We start from the raw sequence: 13523 nt of genomic DNA on the forward strand, positions 1-13523 counted from the left end.
CCACCGAAAGAAAGCTCAATTTGTGGGGAAAAAAATATGTGAATTTCATTTTGGTGCAGCGTTGCATGACCGCGCAATTGTCAGTTAAAGTAACACAGCGCCGTAACACAAACCGCTTATGTAACCACTTCCTGACTGTCCTACAGAAGAAATACTGCTACTGGGCGGCACCGGTGCGCAAAATCACATATATATACGTGATTGGTGCTCCCCTGGTTTTCACGCCCCTCCCAGATGGCGTCAGATTGCCCGTCAGTACACCAGTCATCACATTTAACCCCTTGAATGCCAGGAAGACACTCATACACAATAAACCTCCATTGCTAGTATAGTGTCTGAACGGATCAATATCTTTGATCAGGTCAGCACTATGCCAGCGTTCACATTAGTATAGTGTCCCCAAAAATGCAGCATTAGCGGGATCACCCCCCGACACCTGCCAACACCTGCATTTAGCCTCTACGCTTACCCCCCCCCCCCTTCTCCCCCAGCAAGTGCAGTGTCAGTAGGTCACTGTCACTTGATACATTGCACACAAAACCGCAGTGTTCACAGAATCAGGCCGGATCTCTGCTAGCACTTGCCAGTAAATTTTGATGACTCTCATATGCAGCAGAGTGCCAGTACTAGTGCCGCTCTACCTTTTGGTGAACTAGCGACACCAGCGGTCTAGTACATCCTGGTCTTTCACATACCTCTTAGATTGTAAGCTCCCAGGATCAGGCCCTCCTAACCCTCTTGTATTGAACTGTATTGTTGATGTATTGTCTCCTATATTGTAAAGCTCTGCGCAAATTGTTGGCGCTATATAAATCCTGTATAATAATAATAATACCAGCACTGCAGTATGACTTGGTGACGTGGCGAGTCCCATAAGTGTAGTACAAGCTGGTGCAATGGTGAGCACAAGTTTTGTTCGGATTTACGAGGGAAACGATAGTCAGGAGGAGCCTCCCAGATGCCCATACTTCATGGGGAGCAGTGACAAGACAGTTTGGGTCTTGGTGTCATCCTTCTCCATATAGGGTACTACTTATACGTGGACAATTTTTATTCAAGCGTACCACTATTTAGACATTTGTACAATCTTGGAACTGGTGCATGTGGCCATTAGAAGTGGGTGGATGCAGTGCGGTATATTCTGATGGTGGGCATACCACACACTTTTTCCGGCAGAGATTTCTTCTCTTTTTTTCATTCAGTCCACAGGCTGCATACAAAAAAAAGAACATAGCATATACAGTAATACCTCGGTTTACGAATGCCTCTGTTAATGTAATTTTCGGTTTACAAATGCAAATCCATTGAAAATAATGCCTCGGTTTACAAATTTTCTACAAATTTTTTTCACAATACTAAGTGTATGTCAGCAGTGGCGTATTTAGGTTTTGTGCTGCCCTAGGCAACAGGAAATTCGCAACCCAGAACCCCCCACCACCGGAGAGAGCCTGACCAACACCCCGGCCCTCACCCACCCGATAGAGTCTTCCACTACCATCGCCCCCATGCACCGGCCACTCCCCTCCCAGTGAGGGAGAGAGACACTCACCTTCACATCCTCGGGAATGAGAGTCAAGCAGCCCGCAGCCTCTCTCAGATCCCACCTGGTTCCCAAGCCACATGTGTCCCCTCTTCCAGGGGGGCGGTGCTGCCCCACTGAAAAATGCCACCCTAGGCAAATGCCTTGTGGTAAATACGCCCCTGCCTGTACCAAAATGGTACTTCCAGTTACGTCTGACGTCACATCCAGCTGACGCATTTTATCATAAAAATTACTTCCTGATAGACCTATAGGTCTACTGCCTATGAGGAAGTCAATTTGATGATGAAACCCATAAGCTAGAGAGACACTCACCTTCACAGCTCTGGACATCCCCGAGAACGAGAGTCAAGCAGCCCGCAGCCTCTCTCAGATCCCACCTGGTCCTCAAGCCGCATGTGTCTCCTCTTCCAGGGGGACAGTGCTGCCCCCCTGAAAAATGCTGCCCTAGGCAAATGCCTTGTTTGCCTTGTGGTAAATACGCCCCTGTATGTCAGTGCTGATTTTTAAATGCAATTGCTATCTTTTTATTTTTCTTCAGTATAGCTCACAACATTAGCTGTCAGTTTCCAAGAGCTAAAGGATACTTTGTATATTTTACGAAACTGAAAGAAAACATTGTATCTTTTAACTTGGGGAAATTATCTAAAAGAAACTTTCTCTCTTTCAGCTGGAGGGGGAAAGTAACTGCTGAATTTCTGAACTACTGTATAGTGAAAGGAAAAAAAAACGGTAATTACATTTAAAAACTGGCACCTGACAACCTGACAGCTGAGTGAATTGCCTGCAATTATTTTTTTTTTAATTACCAGCAGGAACCCTGCTGACAGCTGAAATATTAACACATGGCAGTCATTACTAAAATACTTCATGAGTTAATAAAATAACTCATGCGGTATTTTAATAGCGTTATTGTTTTTCTAACCTTCTGAGTGGATTAATTGGTTTTCAATGCATTCCTATGGGAAACAGTGTTTCGGTTTACAAATTTTTGCTATATGAAATGTCCTGCAGAATGAATTAAATTCATTAACTGAGGTATTAGTACATCACTGGACTTTGAATGGTTATACCAGGATGATGCCTACAGCTGCAGCTGGTATCATTTTTTTGAGCCGGTGATCGGCTTTCATGTAAAAGCAATCCTAGTGGCTAATTAGCTGCAGGATTGCTGTTACAAGCAGCGGAAGACAATGCCCCCCTCCCCCACTGCCTTCCACGGCCTTCTTGGGCAGTCCGGTGCAATCGGGGGAACCTGAGAATGCAGCCGGTGTTTCTGCCAGCTGACCATAGAGCTAATTGGAAACCAGAGTGGTGCCAATCATCTCTATAGCCTAAGAATTCAGAAGCTACGAGCATTTCATCACTTCAGTTTCACAGGATATAAACAGCGCCATTTTTAAATTGGGAAAGCATCTGATCACACCGATCTTGGTTTGATTAGATAATGTAAGGGCAGAGGAGATATCTAGAGTCTGATAGAACCCAGATTTTTCAAAAAAGAATATATGACAATGCCCATAGAAGTTATAGGGGATATTTGCATTCCCTGTGATAGCATTAAAAGTGATCCAAAAAAAATAATGAAGGGACAGTGTAAAAATAATAATAAAATCAAAATACCAAAAAAAAAAGAGTACCTGCACATCTGTGTTCGTGAGCATTGACCCTGTGCCAGTATGTAAACAGCGGTTGCACCATGCATGTGAGGTATTGCCGTGAACGTCAGATCAAAGGCAGTAATTCTAACGCTAGAACTCCTCTATAAATCTAAAATGGTAGCTTGTAAAGGCTTTTAAAACGTTGCCTATGGATATTAAAAATGTATGCAGTTTGTCGCCATTGCACGGGGCATGCACAGTTTTAAAACATGTCATGTTTGGTATCTATTTACTCAGCATACCATCATCTTTTATATTTTACCAAATAATTGGCCAATATTTAGTGTTTTTGTGCATGAAAAGTAAAATAAGTGTATATTTTAAAAAAGAATTGCGTTTGAAAAATCGCTGTGCAAGTACTATGTAGCATAAAAAATTGCAGCACCCACCATTTAATTCACTAGGGTGTTTGCTTTAAAAAATATATAATGCTTGGGGTTTAAATTAATTTTCTAGCAAAAAATACAGATTTTTTTCATGTGAACAAAAAGTGTCAGAAAAGGCTTGGTCTTCAGGCGGTTAGAAGAGTGAGTGATCTGTGGCATAAACTTCTAATACTGGGCATAAAATGCCTCCACTCCCCAAAACAACCCCTTTTTGGAAAGTAGACACCCCAAACTATTTGCTGAGAGGCATGTTGAATCAATAGAAGAATTTTTTTTTTACCACAAATTTTTGGAAAATGACAAACAAAAAATGTTTTCTTTTTTTTACACAAAATTGACACTTAAATGATTTATTGCTCACACATGCCATAGGTATATGTGGAATTACTCCCCAAAATACATTCTGCTACTTCTCCCGAGTATGGGGGTACCACATGTGAGAGACGTTTTGGCAGTCTAGCCAAGTACAGGACCCCAAAATTTCAATAAGCACCATCAGGCTTTTAAAGGGCATTATTTCCTCATTACACTTCCTGACTACCTATCACAGTTTCGGAGGCCCTGAAATGCCAGGATAGCACCAAACCCCCCCAAATGACCACTTTTTGGAAAGTAGACACCCCAAGGAATTTGATCAGAAGCATGGTGAGTATTTTGCAGATCTCGTTTGTTGCCACAAGTTTTTGAAAATTGAAGAAAAAAAACAAAAACATACTTTTCCTTTTCTTTTTTTATATTTCAAAACCTTGTGAGAAAAAAATGTCAGGCATGAATACAAGCACATGTACCATTTTGAGTTGCAATGACATTACAGCAAAATGGGCTAACCTGCTGCATCATTTTTTCACTTTGATTTTCGGGGTGTCTTTGAATTCGGTCCCCTGTAGGTTGATAATTTTCATTTGCATCAAACGATGGGGCATCCTTTACGTTCCTAACACATTACCCAGTCCATATCAGTATAGATATCCAGCATGATATTTTTACCCATTGAGATCTGATGTGTTTTCAAAGTGTTCCTTTAATTTTTTTTCAGCAGTGTATTTCATCATATAAAAACTACACATATTTCTGCCATTTAATTTAATCTAATGTTCTGGCTCATAACTCCTCATCTATATTCATTTTAAATAAAGGGCTAATCCACCGAAAACTGATATTTGAATGTTTAGCATATGCAGGAGAGTTGAACCACCTAACAATTCCCCGTATATCCTGGAAATCCTATTGATGAGACCTCTGGGCTTGATATCCTGTGTCTAAACACCTGTTGTGGTCATTGAGAGGGATCTTGTGTTTCTTGTTAGATGGTTTTATTAATTTTTGTTATGAAGAATGTGACAGAAGGATCTTCAACACTGGAATATTTGTGGGAAAAACTAAAATTCCCAGGTGACCAGGAATAGAGTTTAGAATTATGTCAGGGAAATCCTACTTACCCCATGTTTTTCAATCCCCTCTACAATATCCCGCAGTAAATGGCTTCCCTCTTGGTCCACTGCTGCTGATGCTCTTTAAGCAAAATGATACTCTTATTATTCTGCTCATTTATTTTGAGCCCAGCCTATCATTTACACTCTCTTCCCCAGATGTGCAGGGGTACTGTAAGCCCATAATGCAAGACTGCTGTAGACCTTTGTTCTCCATATTGTTTGTCATATAAGATGTGGATTAGTTAGGTATGACTAGCTAAACTGTTATCTCAGACCATCATACATCACCAAACCTTCACAACCAAACCTTTTTAGACTCATCATGAAAAGCATTGAATAGAATTAATTTAATGGCATATGAAGTCTAAAAGCAACTTAAAATACTAGTAACTATCATTTCTACTCTCCTACTTTGCTACATACTCAATGTAAACTTACACTTTAAAGATCCTGTTTTTTTAATTACAATTGTCCCAAGTACTCCTACTAGCATCCCAACGGTTACATGAGCTTTTTGTTTATATTTCCGCAGCCTGCATTATTACTATTATTTTTTAAGATTCAGGAAAAGAATATCCAGAATATCTTAAACAAATACAGTATGCTTCTTAGCCACAGAGCCACAGACCTGGTTAGGTACTACATATTTTGTTGCCTCTCCTCTACCTATATTAGCAATAATCCTCTTCCAGGACTGAAGAATTGCTTTTCATCCCCCTTTATGCCATGCTAATATAAGATGAATATTGAAGCAAATGAAAAATTTTGTTACATTTATGAGAAATATGTAGAAGTTTTTCTCTCTCCCTCATTTCTGTGATTTGTTTTATTATTTGAAAGGTTGAACACAATATATAATACGTATAAAACTTTGAAAGAAAATCCCAGTACAAATTGCAGTTTGTACCTTAGACAAAGAAAAAAATAAAGAAATTGCTTCTATGTAAACATAGACAGAAAAGTCTTACAGCTCCAGGCAGACTTACTCACCAGTTGCAGGTGTAAATTCACTTGGGTTTGGTTCTCCCCGACTAACCAATGCTAATCAGAAAAGCTTAATTATAATTTGAACATATTTCCAAAGTTCAAGTTGAAGTTACAATTAAGTTTTTTGGATAAAAAGAAAAAGTAAACAAGCAGAGGTGCTGCTTTTTTTATTGTTTCTTTTCTTGAAGCAATTCTGAATCAGATTGAGTTTATTTGGCCTAGATTCATATTACTAACTTTGTCTGGAAGCACACAATCTTTCCACAAAGGCAACTTGCTGGTTAAGTTTTGTCTTTGTTCCATACCAGCTGTACAGCTGTGTATGTGGTCGAGGAGAAAGTCTGTAGATAGTCATCATTTCTAATGTTAAAAAAACACATCCTTTCAACTCATTCTTGAAGGACCAGGGCTATGGATAAGAGGGTACCACCAGTCCTCCTGTGTGGGGCCCAGGCCAGCAGGGGGGTCCAGACAGCTGGGTGAATCAGATGTGAGCAGGGAGGGTGTTAGGCACAGCAGGAGGGCAATTACTGGAACCGATCCCCTGTACGTCTCTCTGCAGCAGCTTAAAGCTGGCTTCTTCTCCTCTCCCTCCCACTGGCTTTCAGCTGCTGGAGAGAGAGCCATACAGGGGATGGGATCCAGTAATTGCCCACCTTCTGTGCCAATCACCCTCCCTGCTCACATCTGATTCACGCAGCTGTCTGGGCCCCCCTACAGTAATTGCCCCCCTGACTCAACCATCACCCTTCCTATGCACCAAACATTTCCCCCGCTGTCCAGACCCCCCTGTGTGCCCCCACGGAGCTGCCAGCTTCCCTTCTCTAGCAGCTGCAAACACACAATAGGATTCTTCAGGATGGAGAGTGGAGGAAGGGCGCAGTACATATGTCACATTTACCAGCCCCTTCCTTTCCTGAATGAATACAATGAGTGATAGGTACCAGTCACTCACTGTGTTCATAACTAAAGCATAGTAACCTGTTGGGTTTTTTTTTTGGAGGGGGGCTTTCAGGTTGGCTGTATGGGGCCAATTTGAAAACATGAACATTTGAAAATTTGAACATTTGAAAACAAAAAGTCCATGTTCTGAACCTTTTATTCAGCACACCAAAGTCCATGCAGTCTGAATTGCACGTATTTATACTGCATGTCTATAGGAAGTAATGGTGCCCCTGTTTTCAGCTATAATCAGGTAGCAATAACGAGTGAGTCCATTACTTCCAACAGGGTCTCACTGGGCACACATGCAGTTTCTTTCAAGGACACTTTTTGTCAGATCTCCGTTACCCAGTTACCCAGTTAGTGAGTATGCTCACTCTCCCTGCTTGTGTTTTTAAAGCAATTTATGTTTGTTTTTTGTAAACAGTATATACAAACATTAAAAGACTCTGATAGCATAACTAATCTGAACCGACAGCCAAATATGGGATGTTACACTCTGCATAGTGCTTATTCCCTAAGGAGCCACTGATGTTTGGGTGTCCCTGTTCCCGTTGTTAGCAACCCTCTAGGCAGTGCCGCACTCTCTGTTACACTGAGACTGAAAGAAGGGCAGTTTATTCAACACCAAGGCCAGCCAAGTGCGACAACAACAACTGTATCAAAAATAGTGGCAAAACAGTTACACCACAACATTTTACTTTATGCAGAACATAAAAGGGCAACAGGAAAATAAATGCCATTTTGTTGAAGCCCTCCTGCTTCTGTGTATGTGTGTGTTTTCACTGCCATATTGCAGAATGATTTTCACTTATATGCATTATTTTCTGTGATATAAGCAAATATGGTCCTGATAGCTAGCACCTGAGTGGTAGCAATGTCAGGTTATCAGATACTTCCCATTACTGCAGATGTAGATTGTATCATTAGGAGCTGGGACAGCGTAAGGTGAGTATTTATTTATTTCAGGTACTTATATAGCGCTGTCAATTTACACAGCACTTTATATATTTATTGTACATTCACCTCAGTCCCTAACCCTCAAGGGGTGTACAATCTTAGTTCCCTAACTTATATTCATACATACACATATTGGGGCCAATTTAGACAGGATCCAATTAACCTACCAGCATGTCTTTGGAGTGTGGGAGGAAATTGGAGCACCCAGAGAAGGCATAGGGAGAACATGCAAACTCAAGGCAGGTGGTGCCGTGGATGGGATTTGAACCAATGACCGTAGTACTGCTAGATAGAAGTGCTAACCATTTAGCCACTGTGCTGCAGGAATACTCAAAACTCCCAGGCTGTCAGAAAAAGAGTTGGGAATCATGGCCAGGTATCACACAATTAGAGTACTCAAGACATATGAGAAGCCAGGGGGGCTCAGCTTAACAAGCTCTACTTTTTTTTTTTTTATTTAAATATTTATTGATTTTTCATAGCAATAACAAAACACTGTCATCTCATTCATAATAAATATACATGATTATTTCTTATTACTTTTCTTTTTCCCTCTTAAAACATTACCCCCTCCCCCCCCCCCCAGGCCCCCCACTCTGCATTCTTCACTACCTCTTATCTAAAGCAAGAGTATCCTACCCATCCACCCACTCTATATCATCCTACATTTCACTTTTTCACGTTTACTCCAGAGTTTTCCCATTTCGCGTAGTATACCTCCATCTTATCTTCCTGCATATAGTATAGCTTCTCCATCTTACTAATCCAATTCACTCTTTCTATCCAATCCTCCTCTTTCAGTACTTCTGTTTTCCTCCAATACTTAGGGATCAGACTTTTTGCAGCGTTCATATAATACCCTAAACCTAATTGCTTGTATTTACTAACTGATAACTCTGAACTATGCAGCAAACACATCCCTGGGTCTAACCCAATATTCATCTCAGTTATGATCTCAATTAAATGTACTATTGTTTTCCAGCTCTACTTGATACAAAAATATCACTTTTGGGTGGGCTTAACCTTTTAGATGCCCCTAACAGATCTTATTTTTTTTCCTGCAGATTGAACTTGCCCAATATGTACAGTATAAACTTGCCTTCTGAGTTTTCAAATCCTTTTGTTAATCCACATGAACTTATTTGAAAACTCTCCAAAACACCAATGTCCTTTTTGTAATTTTCAAAACTGAACTCCATATTCAAGTTCCTATGAGTTTATTTTCTATAAATTGTATCTCCTGAATGCTTTCTTTTGACTAACAGCTTATATCTAATGTTTGGTTTTGTTCTATTTTTAAACACGGGTTACTTATCCACTTTAGACCAACACTGACCCTGCTCTGAAGGTGTCTGCAAAGATAGGAATTTGTATTATATCTTATCCTGAACATAATGCTCTCAGAACATGCTTTGGATGCCATCTGGCTCAAATAATTTATCTTCCTAATTTTGGCTCAAAGTAGCACGAGTAGCCCCTAAGTTAGACAAATAATTTATAATGGTGTGCATAGGTTATCATTACTATACACCATATTTCTTATTAGGTATGCTTCCTTTGTGAACATGGTTGAAAGAATGTGTTTAAGGGGTCAGCTCCAGTTTATCTCTCCAAAGCAATCTTCCCACTGCTCGTATGTAAGTGTGAATGGTGTCTCATATTATCCATTAAGGTATCACTGAGTTTCTTTCAACCGACCACCTTCATATTCTCAGGAATTCAAAACTTTTAAAAGGTAACTAAAAATTGCTTGAAAATGGCACACTATGCTGTCATTCTAAATTTTATTGGAAATTTAAAACAAAGGCCATACAGAAAATTGTAATGTTATAGCAGTTTAAAATTTAAGAGGTACAAAACTTAACAACTAAAACCCAGTTTTATAGTTTTGTTTAGTGTTGGGCTGAATGTTTGAGTTGAACCTAATTTCGACTCGAACATTGACTGTTCATGTGTTCGTTAAACAAATGAACGATACGGATGTTCGCACGCTATTTGCCCGCCGTGCTCCACAATGCAATGCGCCCTGACAGTGCATTGTGATTGATCAAAGCAATGCACCTGACCACAGGTCAGGTGCAATGCTTTGGCCCATCACAGCAAAGGATGATGTCACAAGGGGGAGGAGTTTACCCCTGTGATGTCATGACAGTGTTTAAGAACTATCATCAAGCCACAACTGTCAGACGGCGAGAGCCAACGTCGCGAGCAGAGGATTTTTTTCTTTTTTCAGGTAGGGGCGGTGGTGGGCATCGTGCTGGTGGACTGACATTGGATCTACTTCGGGGGACATATTTTTTATTTTTATTTTTAATAAAGGACTTGTCAAAGACTGTCTCCTGTCTTTTTTACACTACATTTTTTTTGTGAATGGGTAGCAATACCATGTACCCCATATTTATTCACATGGGGGGGCCAGGATCTGGGGGCCACCTTGTTAAAGGGGGCTTCCAGATTCCGATAAGTCCCTGCCCGCAGATCCCCACAACCACAGCCCAGGGTTGTGGGGAAAAGGCCCTTGTCCCCATCAACATGGGGACAAGGTGCTTTGGAGGGAGCCTCCCTGCCCCAAAGCACCCCCCATGTTGAGGGCATGTGGCCTGGTATGGTTCAGGAGGGGGGTGCTTGCTCGTCCCCCCTTTTCCTGATCTGCCAGACTGCATGCTTGGATAAGGGTCTGTAATTCATTTTGGGGGGGACCCCATGTCATTTTGTTTTATTTTGGCATGGGGGTTCCCCTCAAAATCCATACCAGACCCAAAGGGCTTGGTATGGATGGGAGGGGGGACCCCATTTTTTTTTCTAATTTTAATTGTCAGACAATGCTAGCAATTCTTTTTCATTCAGCTGACAGCATTGAACCCCACTGACAGCTGAAACAATAATGAATGTTTCACTACTAAAACTTTGCATGACTTAATAATAGAACTCATGCCATATTTTTGTAACTGAGCAGTATCTTACCACATACTCAGATGTGGTAAGATACCACTCAGTAAACTGTCCCTGTTCGAAATTCACGGTCAAATATTCTGTAGGTTCAAATGTTCGACTGCGATCCGAACAGGGGGGGTGTTCGACCCATCACTATTTTAGTTACATAAATTAGTCAAATACTAAACTATATAAAAGTAACATATCAATAATATTAACTTACATTGTACACAGCATTCAGATAACAAAGCTTTTGTATGCTTTTAACATTATATTGTTACTTAACCTAGCTCATAGTATGTAATGCTTTTTACAGTACATTGATTATTTTTTTTCTGCCCTTTGCCATCAAAGTTAACAGTCCGATTCTTTTTTGCTTTTTTCAAAACCTTCAGCTGTAACAAAGCTTTGAACAATGCTAGAAAACATAATGAGGCAGAAAATCCTAAAGGCAGAGTGAATATATACATGACCATTTGTAAAAAAAAACATTTTTTAATCGTGGTACTCCAAATTATCTAATAAATCTTAGGTAGAAAATATTCTTCCCAATTATAGATTATATTTACCTCCTTGTAAAAATATCTATGGCCACACTAAATTATTTTATAAATAGAACACATTTTTATGCAGACAATATTTTCCTTTATCACTCACTGGTTTGTCTTTTTATCTGCATAAATTATGGATTCAAATTTGTAACAACTTTGCTTTTCATATGTGATATTGCAGCATTAAAGTACTGTATATCTTAACTCAAGAACAAAAATTTAATATATTGCAGCTTACAAGTCCTTAGGTGTGGGCTGTTCATATTCACTTTACCCTGTCCCATCTCCTACTAATACATTCTGCATATACAGTAATTGGAGGTATCTGATAACCTTGCATTGCTACCACTCACATGTTAGTTATCAGAACCATATTTGCTTATATCACAGACAATACTGCATATAAGCAAAAATCATTCCGCAATATAGTAGTAAAAACCCACACATACACAGTATTAGGAGGGCTTCAACAAAATGGCAATTGTTTTCCTGTGGCTCTGTTATGTGCTGCATAAACCAAAATGTTTTGGTGTAACTGTTTTGCCACTGTTTATGGTACTGTTGTTGTTGTCCTGCTTGGCTGGGCTTGTATCCACTCCAGCCCCAGAAGAATTTCCCCCCTTCCTGACCATGGACATTTTTTGCTATTTGGCACTGTGCTATTTCAACTGGTAATTGCGTGTTCATGCAATGGTACACCCAAATAAAATTTGTCCTTTTTGCACTCTAATAGAGCTTTCTTTTGGTGATATGTTATCACCATTGTTTTTTTTAATTTTTTGTGATATAAATTAAAACAAACAAAAACTGTGAAAAAAGTGTATTTTCTACTTTCCGTTATAAAAAAAATCAAAAAACTCAAACGTAGTCATAAATGTAGACCAAAATGTTTTCTGTTACACATCTTTGGTAAAGAAAATCCCAATACATGTATATTAATTGTTTTTTGCGAAAGGTATAGCATCTACAAACTATGGTATGTATATTGGAATTTAAGCAGCTTTTACTTTCTGACCGCCGGGGAATTTTTTTATTTAATTATTATTATTTTTTTTTTTTGTACACTGTCCCTTTCATTTTTTTAAATCACTTTTATTGTTGTCACAAGCAATGTAAGTATCCACTGTGATAGCAATAGTCATTGACAGGTACTCTTTTCTAAAAAACCTAATAGACTCTAGATCCTTCCTCTGCCCTCAAAGCATCTGATCACACAAAGATGAAATGCTTGTTGCTTCTGCTTTGATTAAATGCTCGTTGCTTCCAGTTTCTTAGACCAAAGAGATGATTGGAGCCATTCCAGTTTCCGATCAGCTCTATGGTCATCCAGAGGAACAGTCGGCTGCATTTTCGGGTTCTGCATTGGGATATAAAGCCCAACAAAGCCATGAAAGGCAGAGGGGGGAGATGTCTCTGCTTGTAAAAGTGATCCAACGGCTAATTAACCACTAGGATTGATTTTACTAGAAGAACGACCATCAGTTGAAAAAAAAAAATGATACCAGGATGATGTCCGTAGCTGCAAACATCATCCTGGTATAACCACTCAAAGTCCAGTGATGTACCAGTACATTGCTGGTCCTTGTTTGGCATATACAGTATGTAACAGCAGAGAGCATGGGAATATGATGAATCGGGTCTGCGGACCAATATGACCGCAATTCATTATTTTTTGTAATGTCCATGTTGAGAGTTAGGCCCAAAAAAGTTTTAAATTCAGAAACTGTGACAATTTCCATGCAAATTGTCTGGCAAGAGCTTAATTTGGGTGGGCGGCGATGTATTGTTATAAATTGCTTTGGCCCACAATCAGTTGATACAAATCTTCTGTGAAATACAGCAGAGGGGCTAAATACAAGTGCTGACAGTGAACAGGGCTGAACCTGCTAACACTGAGTTTTTTGGGATACTATACTAAGAGGACACTAGTATAGCTCTGTTCATTATCAAAATATCAGTGAAAAATTCTATATACTGACACTGTACTAATGGCACTGGCTGGGTGACAGGGGTGATCAAAGAGTTAAATGTGCTAATCTAATGTGTGTGTGTAAAATGTAGTGCTTTTACTCATAGTGTGGAGTTCTCTCTTCTCTCCCTGGATCAACATGGGGGAACATGCATGCATG

The sequence above is a fragment of the Staurois parvus genome, unplaced genomic scaffold (genome assembly GCF_062004578.1).
Source record: "Staurois parvus isolate SC_StPar_1 unplaced genomic scaffold, SC_StPar_1.0 ptg000988l, whole genome shotgun sequence".
NCBI classification, from domain to species: Eukaryota; Metazoa; Chordata; class Amphibia; order Anura; family Ranidae; genus Staurois; species Staurois parvus.